At 44.5% G+C, this 14027-nt stretch overlaps 1 pseudogene; it reads left to right on the forward strand.

The window, feature by feature from the left end:
* Positions 1-9597: 9597 nt before the first annotated feature.
* LOC139433173 (dachshund homolog 2 pseudogene) lies at positions 9598-10399 on the forward strand (annotated as a pseudogene).
* The last annotated feature ends 3628 nt before the right edge of the window (positions 10400-14027 follow it).

A 14027-nucleotide genomic window follows, 5' to 3' on the forward strand; every position in this document is an offset into this window, starting at 1 on the left:
GGCGCCAGAGATTTCTTTTGGGGGTGCTTTGGGGTAGCTTGACGTTTCGTAGAGGGCGCTCAAGCATTTAGGGTTTCCATTAATGCACCGGGCTACAGAAGAATGTTCTACTGCAACACACACACACACACACACACACACACACACACACACACACACACACACACACACACACACACACACACACACACACACACACACACACACACACACACACACACACACACACACACACCACACACACACACACACACACACACACACACACACACACACACACATATACACAGTGTGACAGTTACAATGAAGGCTCGAGGCATATAGGTGTAAGCAGGGGTAAAGTGCTATAGGTGGTGTGTGGACCTCACATAGGGGGGTCCGGGGGCATGCTCCCCCTGGAATATTTATTTTTAAATATTGAAGTTGAAAGCATCAATCTGGTGCACGTTGAGAGCAACATGAGAGATCTATGGAAACATCTCTCAGCATCCAGATGAAACAGACCTGGAAACAGATTTACTTTTTCTTTATGGATATTTTACAAATCACCCTTTTAAACTTTATTCTTGTTTTACTGTCATATAGTATTTCATAGCTGTTTTTCATTTATTCTCTTATTTTTATAACTATAATGATTGTGACGACCCCTCCACACCACGTGGGGTGCCGTCTGTTTGTGTGTGTGGTTTGTGGGTGTTCACAGGTTCAGGTGCTGATGAGCCGCACCTGTGGGAGGATACCTGCCGGATGAGCTACACCTGTTGAAACAGGATAAAGGAGGAGCCCAGCCGGTTACGTCGCTCTCACTCCTCGGGCACTCTCTCTGCGCCAGCCTCAGCGACTTGTTGCTGGTGTTCATTTAGTTGTTGTGTTTCAACAAATAAACTATATATTCTTACCTCTCGTCTCGCCTCCCTGCTTTATGTTACAGCCCACGAGCCGGGTTGTAACACGATCATATAAACGTGTGCCTCGGAAATAATTGTTTACATTAATGTCGACCAAACCGTTTGAGACCCACTGAGATAACACTGAGAGTCCTTTAGTTCACTGACAGCAGAGGACTCTCCTCCACCTTGTTGCTGAAAAAACTCCTTATATCTGTTAGCGTAGCTCGCTAGCACCAGAAGCTAACATCAACGATCTCCGGTACCGGTGCGCTCGTTTCACACACAGAGCAGAGCTTTAATGAAACAGAGACCCAGACGTAATGGCACTGTATCATATTATTTTCAAATCAATAATATTTTTTTTAATAACCATTTTTCCTCCTGGTCTCTCGCGCCCCCCCCCCCCCCCCTCCTGTCATGCCTCTGCGCGCCCCACTTTGGGAACCACTGCACTAGACCAATGTCACCCAGTCTCAAACACATTCAGCTTTTCGTTCCTTTACAATCGATTCCTCCGGTGTTTTTATGTTACTATCTCCTTTTCTTCATCTGGTTTATTTCTTTCTCCTCTTACCTCCCGTCGAGTCTGTGATATGCAGCTGCAACTCTTTGGTTCAAGATCCAAGTAAAAACTTACAAAATTGAAGTGGTTGAAAAGCCAAAGCCTTAGTAGACATATTTAGTTACCAATGAAAGATATTTTAACTGAATTGAAATGTCATTTTGCAAAAACCTAAGGGCATGTCAGTGTCCGAAAGAGAATTGCTTCTCAACTTATTCTTCCTTTTACGGACTATTGTGATGTTATCTACCAAAACGCACATAAATCAGATCTTGCTCCGCTCAACACAGCCTACAACAGACTCTGCATGTTTGTTCCTGGTTGTCCTCTTCGTACACATCACTGCACAATAACCTGAAATGGCCTTCTTTAAATGTAAGAAGACACCCGCATTGGCTCCAGCTGATGTTTAAATGCATTTATCTTAACTATCCCCCTTATTTAAAGCAGTATTTTGTACCCTACTCGCCAAATCATCAAGTTAGACATTCTGTTCAGATGTATTTCTCTGTCCCCTCGGCAAAAACATGGATTGGCAGAAGAGCGTTCATGGTCAAAGCCCCAACTGACTGGAATACTTTACCTGCTTTCTTGCATCCAGGGACGTGCACAGGTACGGGCTAATGTTGCCCGGGCAACGGCCCGTTTGGCCTTTCTGGCTGACCTGCCCCTCTGGAGAGAGCGAGAGTTTCTTTTTCTTTTTTCTGTTGTGGCCGAATCAACAAGATCAGCCCACAATTAGTATCGTAGCGTCTCACTGCGGGAAGCACTTTGTCTGCGCTGTCATCTGCGCTGCCTTAAGACCACCTCTAGTGTCGGATTCTGGAAACTTGATTTTGAGTTGTCTCATGGCAGTCAGGGTATAAGGGACAAACCAGGGGACTTTACTTCCTCTTAATACCGTCAGTTATTTACAAAAAAACACCTAAATATAGCTACTTGTTGTTGTTGTTGTGCATCTGTCTTTCTGTGTCTTCTCATCTGTAAACTCGCTCAACGGGGCCGCTCGCTCTCTTTTCTTGATCGCCCTCTCACGGGTGAACAGTTCAATGTCCCGCTTCAGTGTAGGATTTCTGCCATGTCTCCACTTTAGTTTGACCATCTCTGTTACTAACAGTGTTGGGACTAACGCGTTACAAAGTAACGCGTTACTGTAACGCCGTTATTCTTGGCAGTAACTAGTACTCTAACGCATTACTTTTTAAATTCAGTAACTCAGTTACCGTTACTACATGGTGCGTTACTCCGTTAGTTTTTTTATATAGTCAACAGCCAGGCGAACAGAGATGAGAACTGTACTTAAGTACTTGAGTAAATGTACTTAAATACTTCCTGTGTCACATGCGGAGACGCGCTGTGGGCGTGTTTGTGTTGTTTACTAACAAGACTGTCATGGCGGCGGCGGCGGAGCTCAAGTCTAGTTTCTCCACCTGGAGATATTCTCACTATTTCACTTTTGTCGAGCACAAAGAAAAGAACGTTTAAGTTAAATGTAAGTTGTGTCCTGGCGGGTCAAAGAGCCTATCTACTGCCCAAACCAGTCGTTCAAATCTCTTAAAACATCTGCAAAAACAACATGCTGGGACGAAGCTAGTAGCTAAGACCAGAGACTCAGCCGACGCCACTCCACCTCCACCTGCACCTAAGCAACAGCGGCTGGATTTTAACCAAGGGACTGCTAGCCGGGGGAACGTCGATAAAGCCATTGCACGGTATGTTGTAGAACACATGCAGGCTGTTGCTACAGTGGAGTCACCCGCTTTCAGGGAGCTAGTTAGCATGATAGCATGTCCGGGCGGCACACGGCATATGAAACGGAAAACTTTTTCCAACTACCTGGAGAAAGAATATACAAAAATGTAAAGCCAGCTAATATCGATGCTATCCAGATTGCATATAATGCATGTCAAGTTGATCAACAGATTGTATTATTCTCCAATGCAATAACAGAACTGAGATGAAGGCTCTAAGGGCATTAATATAATGGGAGCCCTTTTTTAAGTAACTAAAACGTTACTTTTCACAGTAACGCATTACTTTTTGGTGTAAGTAATCAGTAAAGTAACTGAGTTACTTTTTAAATGAAGTAACTAGTAATGGTAACTAGTTACTGGTTTTCAGTAACTAGCACAACACTGGTTACTAAGTTATGGAATACTAAATACATAAGTAATTAGATACCTTACCGTTAGTGTGCTCCAGTGGCGAGCCGTGACTTTTATAGCTAGGCCCTCTGACCCACCCTGAGCCATCATGAACGAACTTATGCTAATCATAAATCTATCGATTAGATTTATGATTAGAAAATAATAAAAGTAGGGTAGACATGTGGATATTATCCGGCTGAACAAAACGTGCATTTATCTAACAGGTTCGTTTTCCACATACCCTATTTCAAGCTATTTTCCAAAACCCTATGGAGAAATCCCACTGCTTTCTGTCGAGGGAATCCGAGCGCAGCTTACTTTTTAGGACGCGTCACTGCACCACTTGCATAGACCTCACAGCGGGCGGAACTTGTCATAAAGTCCGCGAAAATAAAGCCCGCCCATTTAGAGGGAAGATATGATTGGTCAATTGTACTGTCATTTGACATTACTCTCTCGTTGAGTTACTATTGCGGGCCCTCTGTGAATGTAGAGAGGGACCAACAAGCTCTCCCGTCTTCACAGTAACTCGCAGAGACGGCATGTAACCCTTCACAATCTAACAGAAACTGAACAGGCAGATTCGAAGGATTTATTTATTTGGAAATGTTATTTTAAATACAATTAAATCAAGTTATTTTTGGTAAAACTAAAAATGTAACAAAAATAAAAAAATATTTAAAAAAAATGTTTTTTTTTTAATATTTTCAAATATTATTATTTTTAATATCTTAGGCCCTCACAGAGGGCCTCGAGGGCCCTGATGGCTCGCCACTGCTGCGCTCATAAAGAATGATAAGAATAATGTGTAGTGAACTGGTTTAATTAATTAGTGAGTTTATTTAAGGTAATTAGTTAGAGGCCCTATTTTATCAGTATGTCTGGACTGTAGTTACAAAGGTCAAACTACATTAGAACAGAATTGTCCCCATTTTGTCTTTAATAGTTACTAACATTAGATATGTTCAGTGTTGTGCTAGTTACTGAAAACCAGTAACTAGTTACCATTACTAGTTACTTCATTTCAAAAGTAACTCAGTTACTTTACTGATTACTTACACCAGAAAGTAATGCGTTACTGTGAAAAGTAACGTTTTAGTTACTTAAAAAAGGGCTCCCATTATATTAATGCCCTTAGAGCCTTCATTTCAGTACTGTTATTGCATTGGAGAATAATACAATCTGTTGATCAACTTGACATGCATTATATGCAATCTGGATAGCATCGATATTAGCTGGCTTTACATTTTTGTATATTCTTTCTCCAGGTAGTTGGAAAAAGTTTTCCGTCCCATATGCCGTGTGCCGCCCGGACATGCTATCATGCTAACTAGCTCCCTGAAAGCGGGTGACTCCACTGTAGCAATAGCCTGCATGTGTTCTACAACATACCGTGCAATGGCTTTATCGACGTTCCCCCGGCTAGCAGTCGCTCAGTTAAAATCCAGCCGCTGTTGCTTAGGTGCAGGTGGAGGTGGAGTGGCGTCGGCTGAGTCTCTGTGGTCTTAGCTACTAGCTTCGTCCCAGCATGTTGTTTTTGCACATGTTTTAAGAGATTTGAACGACTGGTTTGGGCCGTAGATAGGCTCTTTGACCCGCCAGGACACAACTTACATTTAACTTAAATGTTCTTTTCCTTGTGCTCGACAAAAGTGAAATAGTGAGAATATCTCCAGGTGGAGAAACTAGACTTGAGCTCCGCCGCCGCCGCCATGACAGTCTTGTTAGTAAACAACACAAACACGCCCACAGCCCGTCTCCGCATGTGACACAGGAAGTATTTAAGTACATTTACTCAAGTACTTAAGTACAGTTCTCATCTCTGTTCACCTGGCTGTTGACTATATAAAAAAACTAACGGAGTAACGCACCATGTAGTAACGGTAACTGAGTTACTGAATTGAAAAAGTAATGCGTTAGAGTACTAGTTACTGCCAAAAATAACGGCGTTACAGTAACGCGTTACTTGTAACACTGGATATGTTAATGAGATATGGACCGCAAAACAAAAAATGTCCCTGGTTTTCATTTTTAAAATCAAGTTACAGAATGCAGTCGCCTTCGCTTATTTTGTTATGAGATGTGAATTACTGTTCAATTTAGTTTAGGTTTCTTTCACATTAAAAACAAGTTACAATTTTCAAAAGGTCTTTCCAGTTCAGAGCCCCACCAAATGTCTGTGCACGTCCCTGCTTGCATCATTGGGTATGTTTAAACATGCATTGTTATCTCACTTTCAACTGGTCTGTACTTATACATATACATATATATGTTATAACTGATATTGATGAAACTGATTGGCTCGTCTGTCTCAAATTGTAATGATTGTGTGCATTGCTTGAATTTCACTGAACAGACTGTACGTGGTTTGTCTTGTGTGTCATGTTTTGCTTTTTGTTTATTTGTCTGTAAGTTGTTGCTATTGTCGGGACCCCTTGGAAACGAGATGGTGCATCTCAAGGGGTTTATCCCAATGAATAAAATGTCTATATATTTGTAGCTTCACTTCTCATTCATGTCTCTTGAAAGCCATTTTAAAACATCATCGTCAAACTTTACGTTGTGTTTTCTCGCTGAGTTTTAGTGCAGGTAACTTTCCCCCGAACATTCATCATTGTCAGGTGATGAATGTTCGCCCTGGGAGTTTCTCTTCACTCACAAATGAGATTATTTTCCTCCCTGCTGTCGTTCATGTGGATTTCAGAAGTAAAACACTGAGAGAGAGAAATCACAGGAACACAGAGTGGATGGTAAAGCGACTTTTAGAGTTCGCCTCTTATCGTCCTGACAAACTTCTCCTGCTTCGGACATATTCGACCAGACGATGGACCAGACGATGGACCAGACGATGGACCAGACGATGGACCAGACGATGGACCAGACGATGGACCAGACGATGGACCAGACGATGGCAGTAAAGGAGAACGCATATTTAGGGGAACATTAACACCAATGCACATGAAGATCCATCCAATAGTTGATTGATTGATTGATTGATTGATTGATATACTTTATTAATCCTTGTGGGGAAATTGTTTCTCTGCATTTGACCCATCCTAGTGTTAGGAGCAGTGGGCAGCCATTTTGAACAGCGCCCGGGGATAGTTGAGATAGTTTCCCTGAATCAACCTGCTGCTGGCGCTGCACTAAAATACATGTTGAGGCTTGTCTAAATAATGACGCAGCGACTTCAAAGTCAACTAATGCCTCTTTCCATCTAACTTTTTCAGCATATTTCTTCACAATTTAATGACCAACTGGCGCTCTTTTAATTGGTGCCACCTCAATCAATCAATGTTTATTTATAGCCCAATATCACAAATGTTACATTTGTCTCAGTGGACTTCACAGTGTGTACAGAATATCAGTATGACAATACGACACCCTCTGTCCTTAGACCCTCTGTCCTCAGACCCTCTGTCCTTAGACCCTCTGTCCTTAGACCCTCTGTCCTTAGACCCTCTGTCCCTAGACCCTCTGTCCTCAGACCCTCTGTCCTTAGACCCTCTGTCCTCAGACCCTCTGTCCTTAGAACCTCTGTCCCCATACCCTCTGTCCTTAGACCCTCTGTCCTTAGACCCTCACATCGTACAAGGAAAAACTTCCTGAGAAACCCCACAGTTTAAAGGGAACATGGAGAAACCTCAGGGAGAGCAGCAGAGGAGGGATCCCTCTCCCAGGACGGAAAGACGTGCAATAGATGCCGTGTGTAAATTGACACAGGACCGCAGGATCATCCATGACTCCGGATCCCGGCGTATATAGACACCAAAAGAAAGACATTTGGGGAAGCTGGGTTAATCGGAACATGAGGGTACACAGGTATAGACAGAGAGAAGGAAGAAGTAAGATGTCCCCCGACAAACTAAGCCTATATCAGCAAAACTAGGGGCTGAATCTAATCAGCCCTAACTATAAGCTTTATCAAAAAGGAAGGTCTTAAGCGCACTCTTATAAACGGATAGGGTGTCTGCCGCCCGAACACAAACTGGAAGCTGATTCCAAATGTGGAGCTTGATAAGAAAAGGCTCTGGCTCCCATTGTACTTTTAGAGATTCTAGGAACAACCAACAACCCTGCATTCTTGGAACGCGATGCCCTAGTAGGCCAGTAGGGTATAATGAGTTCTTTAAGGTGAGAACTCATTATACCTACTGCTTCACTGCCCCGACATAAACGCAAAAAGAGACCTAGCATTCTTTCAGCTTTTCTATGGCAACATCCTGTGAAAATGGGCGCTATTATTGAATGGAAACTAAAAGTCAGTATTATCTTAGTCACAGGATGCAGAATGAGATTACACCTGGATGTATCCAAAAGCCTCTGTCGTTGCCTTTATAGATCAAAACGGCAACACCAACGCTGTGATACTCGCTGCTGATTGGCTCAGAGCGGTGTGACATCATCCATGCAGGTGCTCAGCTTTTATTGAACGGGCTTTGTGTTGCTCCTTCGTCCCAGTCTCTCGCGGGGGATGAAGAGCATTTTGCAGACACGTTTTTCCACTTCCCGTCTCTTGTCTCCTCCTCTTCCTCCTCTTCCTCTCCACATCCCAAAGTCCAAGTTCATGTGGGTCGTTATAACCCCGCTGAGAGATATTCACCTCGGCTGAGCCCTCATCTCTCTCTGTCTGTGAGTCCGGCCTCACTTCGGTCCTGATGAGTCCTGAGAGACGAGTTATTGCCTCTCGATTATCTCCGTCTCACTCTTTTATTATCACCTTTTCCCCGTGACCCTCCGTTCCCCCTTCACCTTTACTGATATTCTTATTGGTGTACTTCATTTTTATTGTGTTGGCCATTTTCACAAACATGGCTTTAATTTAAGAAGTATACTTTTATTTTTTAAATGTTTTTTTTAATATCTTTTAATTATTTAATTTTCTATTTATTACATTACTAGTTTTCATTCATTTTAATATCGTTGTTATGTCCTAATATTACCTTTGTTTTACCATGAGCGTGTGACGTTAACAACCCCAGATGTTTACACACATGTAAATCGTTTCTCTCTTTTTCTAACGTCGCCCTCTCTCTCTGTCTTCATCACGTCTTCCGCTTTCATGCAGTCAGGGTTTCTCAGTGTAATGAGATTACACGGGATTATGAAAGCCGTCTGGCTGTAATCCACACCGTTCAATCCCATTTCACTGTTTAAACACACACACACACACACACACACACACACACACACACACACACACACACACACACACACACGCATAATTAATTCTCTCTGCTGCTACATGATCTCTTTTCTTATTCTTCCATAGTCTCTGTTAATCCCTCTCTTCTTCTTTTGTGATATAAATTATCACCACAAGTCATTTCGTTTTTTGTATTTCCTCCTCCCCTTCTTTCCTCTACTTATCCATGCTTCCTAAATTCCTATTTCCTCCCTTTTTCAAGTCTCCTATTAATTATTCCTTTTTTGTTTAATCCTATCCAGCCCTTCCTTCTTTCCTCTCTTCATTCCTTCCTTCCTTCTATCCAACCTTTCCTAATTTATCCACCTGCTGATCAGTGTGTCCATCTCGCCACCAGAGCTCGCATGTGAGCCACTACGGCACACACACACACGCACGCACGCACGCACGCACGCGCACACACACACACACACACACACACACACACACACACACACACACACACACACACACACACACACACACACACACACACACACACACACACACGGAAGACAAATAAAAACTTCCCGTTTGCAACTCAAGCAACCCGTGAGAAAGTTTATGAAACAGCAGAAGGAAAGATCTGACTGATACCCTCACACACACACGCGCACGCACGCACGCACACACACGCGCACGCACGCACACTATCAATGGGGGTGTAATAAAGTCCTCCTCTCTTTCCCCGCCAATCACTACTCCAGTCCCACACTTGCTCTTCTCTGATTGGCCCATCAACTGTCAATCATGCGTGTAGGGGGCGGGGCTTGAGACCCGGAGTCTGAACCAGTCTCTTTTACGCACAGACCGGACAGTCCGCTTTCCACGCGCGGATAACAGTGTGGAGAGGAAAAAGTGACAGGAAACAATCAGAAGAGTGTGTTCTGTCCTAACTTAAGAAGCAGAGAAAGTGTGTGTGAAAGGGAGAGAGAGAGAACAGGAGAGAGTTTGTGTCTCCACTTCTTCTTCTTCTTCTTCCACTTCCACCACCTCCATGTCGCTTCCCGGCTCTCCTCCTCTCCTCACGCCGGGCTCAGGCGTCCCAACTTCGGCTTCTCTCTACCGCTCTGCCCCGGACCCTCTCCAGAGCTCCTCCAGTCCGGGACACAACAACAACAACAACAACTCCCACTCCTCCCACTCCCTGTCCCCGCGGCTCACCAGCAGCATGCTCAGCGCCTTCCTGCCCGGACCAGGGGGCTCACTGGCCGGGTTGGGATCTCTTCACACCGCCGGTCTGAACCCCGGTTCTCCCGGTTTGTTGCAGCATCAGAACCAGAATTCCTCCACGCTGTGTAGCGAGTGCAAACTGGTGGAAGTGCACGGAGTGAAGGTGGCCAGTTTCGGGACGGACGGCCAGGAGCTCATCTGTCTCCCGCAGGTGTTTGATCTGTTCCTGAAGCACCTGGTGGGGGGTTTGCACACGGTGTACACCAAGCTGAAGAGACTGGACATCGCGCCGGTGGTTTGCACCGTGGAGCAGGTGCGTGTTCTGCGGGGACTCGGTGCCATCCAGCCCGGCGTGAACCGATGCAAGCTGATCTCCAAGAAGGACTTCGAGATCCTGTACCAGGACTGCACCAGCGCCAGGTCTGTGGACTCTCTCATCTGATTTATATTCATGCGAACGTCTGGGAAACTCTTTCAATCTCCTTTTTCTTTCATTCTAAAGTCTCTGGACACGATACATGTTCTTTAAATTGTCATGCACAAGTCCGGGAACTCTTTAAATCTCCATTTTCTATCATGCACACGTCTCTGAACATGATAGCCTACATCTTCTTTAATTGTCATGCACAAGTCCGGGACCTCTGCATGCCGTAAAGAGAGTCCGATGCGCGGCGGTTGTCTCAACAACTTCCCAGTGTGGCTGCAGCCAAACTTTACTCACTTTCCGGGATATGTCTCCCGTATTCAAAGCTTTCTTTCGCATGTGTTTCTAAATATTCTTGCCACATATACTGCATCTACAGTCTCACATTTAATGTTCCTTAAAAATCCTGTTCCTATAATATTTAGACTCAGAGTGTGCATCTGCAGACACCCAACAACAACAACTCAAAAATGTTGTTTTACTTCTTATAGTGTGTCTTTGTTAAGTCCCACTTCCTTTACAATCACTCACACACTTAAATGAATGCGGGAAGTTACACATCCTAAGTGGTCTTTTATTGACTTTTCCGTCATTTTTCAGTCGCATAAGGATTCCCAGTTTGCCCTAAAAGTCCAAAAACATTCAAATAATTACTTTCAAAGGACATATTCTTCAATGATGTCCCCTTCTGCATTGTGTCGGTACTCTCTGCATGCATCCCTGATGTTCCCGTAGCAGTGTTTTAGAGAATGGCAGTTTTCCTCAGCTATTTATACATCCTTTGAAGTGAATGATGGACCGGCTGACCTGTTTGCTTAATGCTATTCCAGATCGACTTCCTGCTCTGTTATCACTACCCTCCTTACTCGCTTAGGTGTTAAAATGATGCTTTTACTGTATCGACTTTGCAGCTTGATGGAAGTGTGTGTGTGTGTGTGTGTGTGTGTGTGTGTGTGTGTGTGTGTGTGTGTGTGTGTGTGTGTGTGTGTGTGTGTGTGTGTGTGTAGATGCGTGTTTCAGTCGTCAAATTAGAAACACTGACAGCAAACAAAAACTGTTGACTTTAGCTATGGAAAATCTTCTTAGACTCATAATTCATTACTTGATATCTTACCCTCAGTGTGTGTGTGTTTGTGTGTTTGTGTGTGTGTGTGTGAGAAAGTGAAAGTGTGTGTGAGGCTAAAAGCTTTCCTGTGAGTGTGTTTTTTGCAGCTTTGATGGGTGTTTGTGTGTAAACAGACGCTATATAGAGGGTTTTTAATGCCTGTTCGGCATAGGGGTTGTGTGTGTGTGTTCGTGTGTGTGTGTGTGTTCGTGTGTGTGTGTGTGTGTGTGTGTGTGTGTGTGTGTGTGTGTGTGTAGACCTGTCACCTGCTTCTTTCACCTTCCAAATTAAAAGTCTAAAGCGACGTCCTGGATTGCGCCACCATTTTGAAAGCCGCTCTCCTGTAGAGGCACCTCTCTCACACGCGTGTAAGGGACAGAAATGTGTAATGATTACGAGATGTGAAGCAGAAGCCTCTCGTCTAACGATGGAGCTCCACAACACGCTCCAACAGCTGTTCTCCGTGCCGCACAAAGTCATCCTGGTGCCCTCCTCTGCGTTAAGAAGGCTATTCGACGAGGCTGTGGCGAAAGACCCTTCCAGCTCAATGCAAAGCCCGTGTCGTGTAGTCACCACCGAAAGATGGCTGCGTGGCGGTCCACGTGAAGTTGTATGCTTGGCGTTTGAAGCAGAGCATGTTTGGCAATGGAAATTGGGGGAAACCGTATACACAGGATTAGTAATACGATACTGATGTAACGTAAACGGCAGGCGCAACGTGTCCTTTAGTGGAGAGGCTTCAATCAGAAGTCAGTTTGGTTTGATTTCCCGTCCGATTAGAGTCCATTTCTCTGTGTCACTGCTGTCGTATATCTCAGTATTGTTCGGCTATAAAGGGAAAACATAACCTCCCGAATGATTCCAGGAGTTACGAGGACTTTCAAAGGCTTTCCCCTCGAGACTCGAGAAGCCAAGAAAACACGAGATTTACTGATATGTTAATATTAGAGTAGAGTTCATCCCCTTTTAGAAGTTGGACACATTTCCTTCAGACATGACACAAATTAAAGCACCTTTTGTCGGTGAAGACACTTCAAACCCTCGGCTGCATTTTGCACCGACATGCTCCCTTCCCTCAGAGGCAGAAGTCGCTGTTTCTAACACTTTCTGAAGATGCAGTGATCTCTTTGTCCGTTGGGAATAATAACACCGAGAGACACTTGCTATCGATCCAAAACTAACTTGAGAACTCGGACGTGTTTCTCCAGTAGCAAAGCAATCCAGTGATAGTGGTCAACGCCTCAACGCATCAACGCTAGCAGGAAGCGCTAACGGCTAATTCAGCTAACTTTTAACGGGACTAAGTATTGGCACGTGGCCCACGGTCAGACCTCTCCTGATGCACTTGCTCCGTTTCCATCCTGGGAGAAAACTTCAGCAGCGTCCTGTGCTCCGACTTATTTCTGGAAACTCCTTCAAAGTCCTGGAATTTCACATGAGGGGATCGCAGTGCGGAACACACTGATGTCATCGTGTGTGTGTGTGTGGACTAGTATTACCATCCTTGTGGGGACCTACATCTGTCTACATAGTTACGTGTGGGGACTCGCCTCCCTTATGGGGACATTAAGGGGGATCATTAATTTTAGGGTGAAGTCTTGGTTAAGGTTAGGATAAGTCTCCAGGAAATGCATGTAAGTCAATGTGACGTCCCCTGAAGTGCTGTATGCATGGTGTGTGTGTGTGTGTGTGTGTGTGTGTCAGCTTGGTTATTTTTGTGTCGCCCGAAGAAGAGAAAGAGATAGACGGCGTTTGTTCCGTATCGGCTAATTATTAACAGTGTATTGTGTTGCTGTGGAGTCACTGGATTGTTGGAGAGTGACCTCTAACACACACACACACACACACACACACACACACACACACACACACACACACACACACACACACACACACACACACACACACACACACACACACACACACACACACACACACACACACACACACACACACCACACACCGGTCTATAGTTTATTAAGCTCTGTTTTCTTCCGCTATTTCTGTCTCTTTATCACCTCTCTCTCTCTCTCTCTCTCTCTGTCTCTTTATCACCTCTCTCTCTCTCTCTCTCTCTCTCTCTCTGTGTCTCTTTATCACCCCTTTCTCTCTCTGTGTCTTTATCACCTCTCTCTCTCTCCGTCTCTTTATCACCTCTCTCTCTCTCTGTCTCTTTTCCACTAACACTCGCCATCAAGAAGTGTATTCCTGTCTCTGGCTAATTGTCTCCTCCTCTTCCTCCTCATCTTCCTCTTCCTCACCTCTTGTCTCTTCATCTCAATCTCTGTTCCCGGGCGCCTCGCTCACACCCAGCGGTACATGTCAGGGGTAATAATGGATCATGTGAATGCGCATGGACCAACACGGCTGGAGAGCTATTGTTGTTGGACGCACGGCGAACATACACTCCTCTCGCTCCAATCATATTGACATTCCTCTAATGCCTCACCCCCCCTCACACACACACACACACACACACACACACACACACACACACACACACACACACACACACACCCCCACACACTCGCTCCATGTTAC

The sequence above is a fragment of the Pseudochaenichthys georgianus genome, unplaced genomic scaffold (genome assembly GCF_902827115.2).
Source record: "Pseudochaenichthys georgianus unplaced genomic scaffold, fPseGeo1.2 scaffold_1102_arrow_ctg1, whole genome shotgun sequence".
Taxonomy (NCBI): domain Eukaryota; kingdom Metazoa; phylum Chordata; class Actinopteri; order Perciformes; family Channichthyidae; genus Pseudochaenichthys; species Pseudochaenichthys georgianus.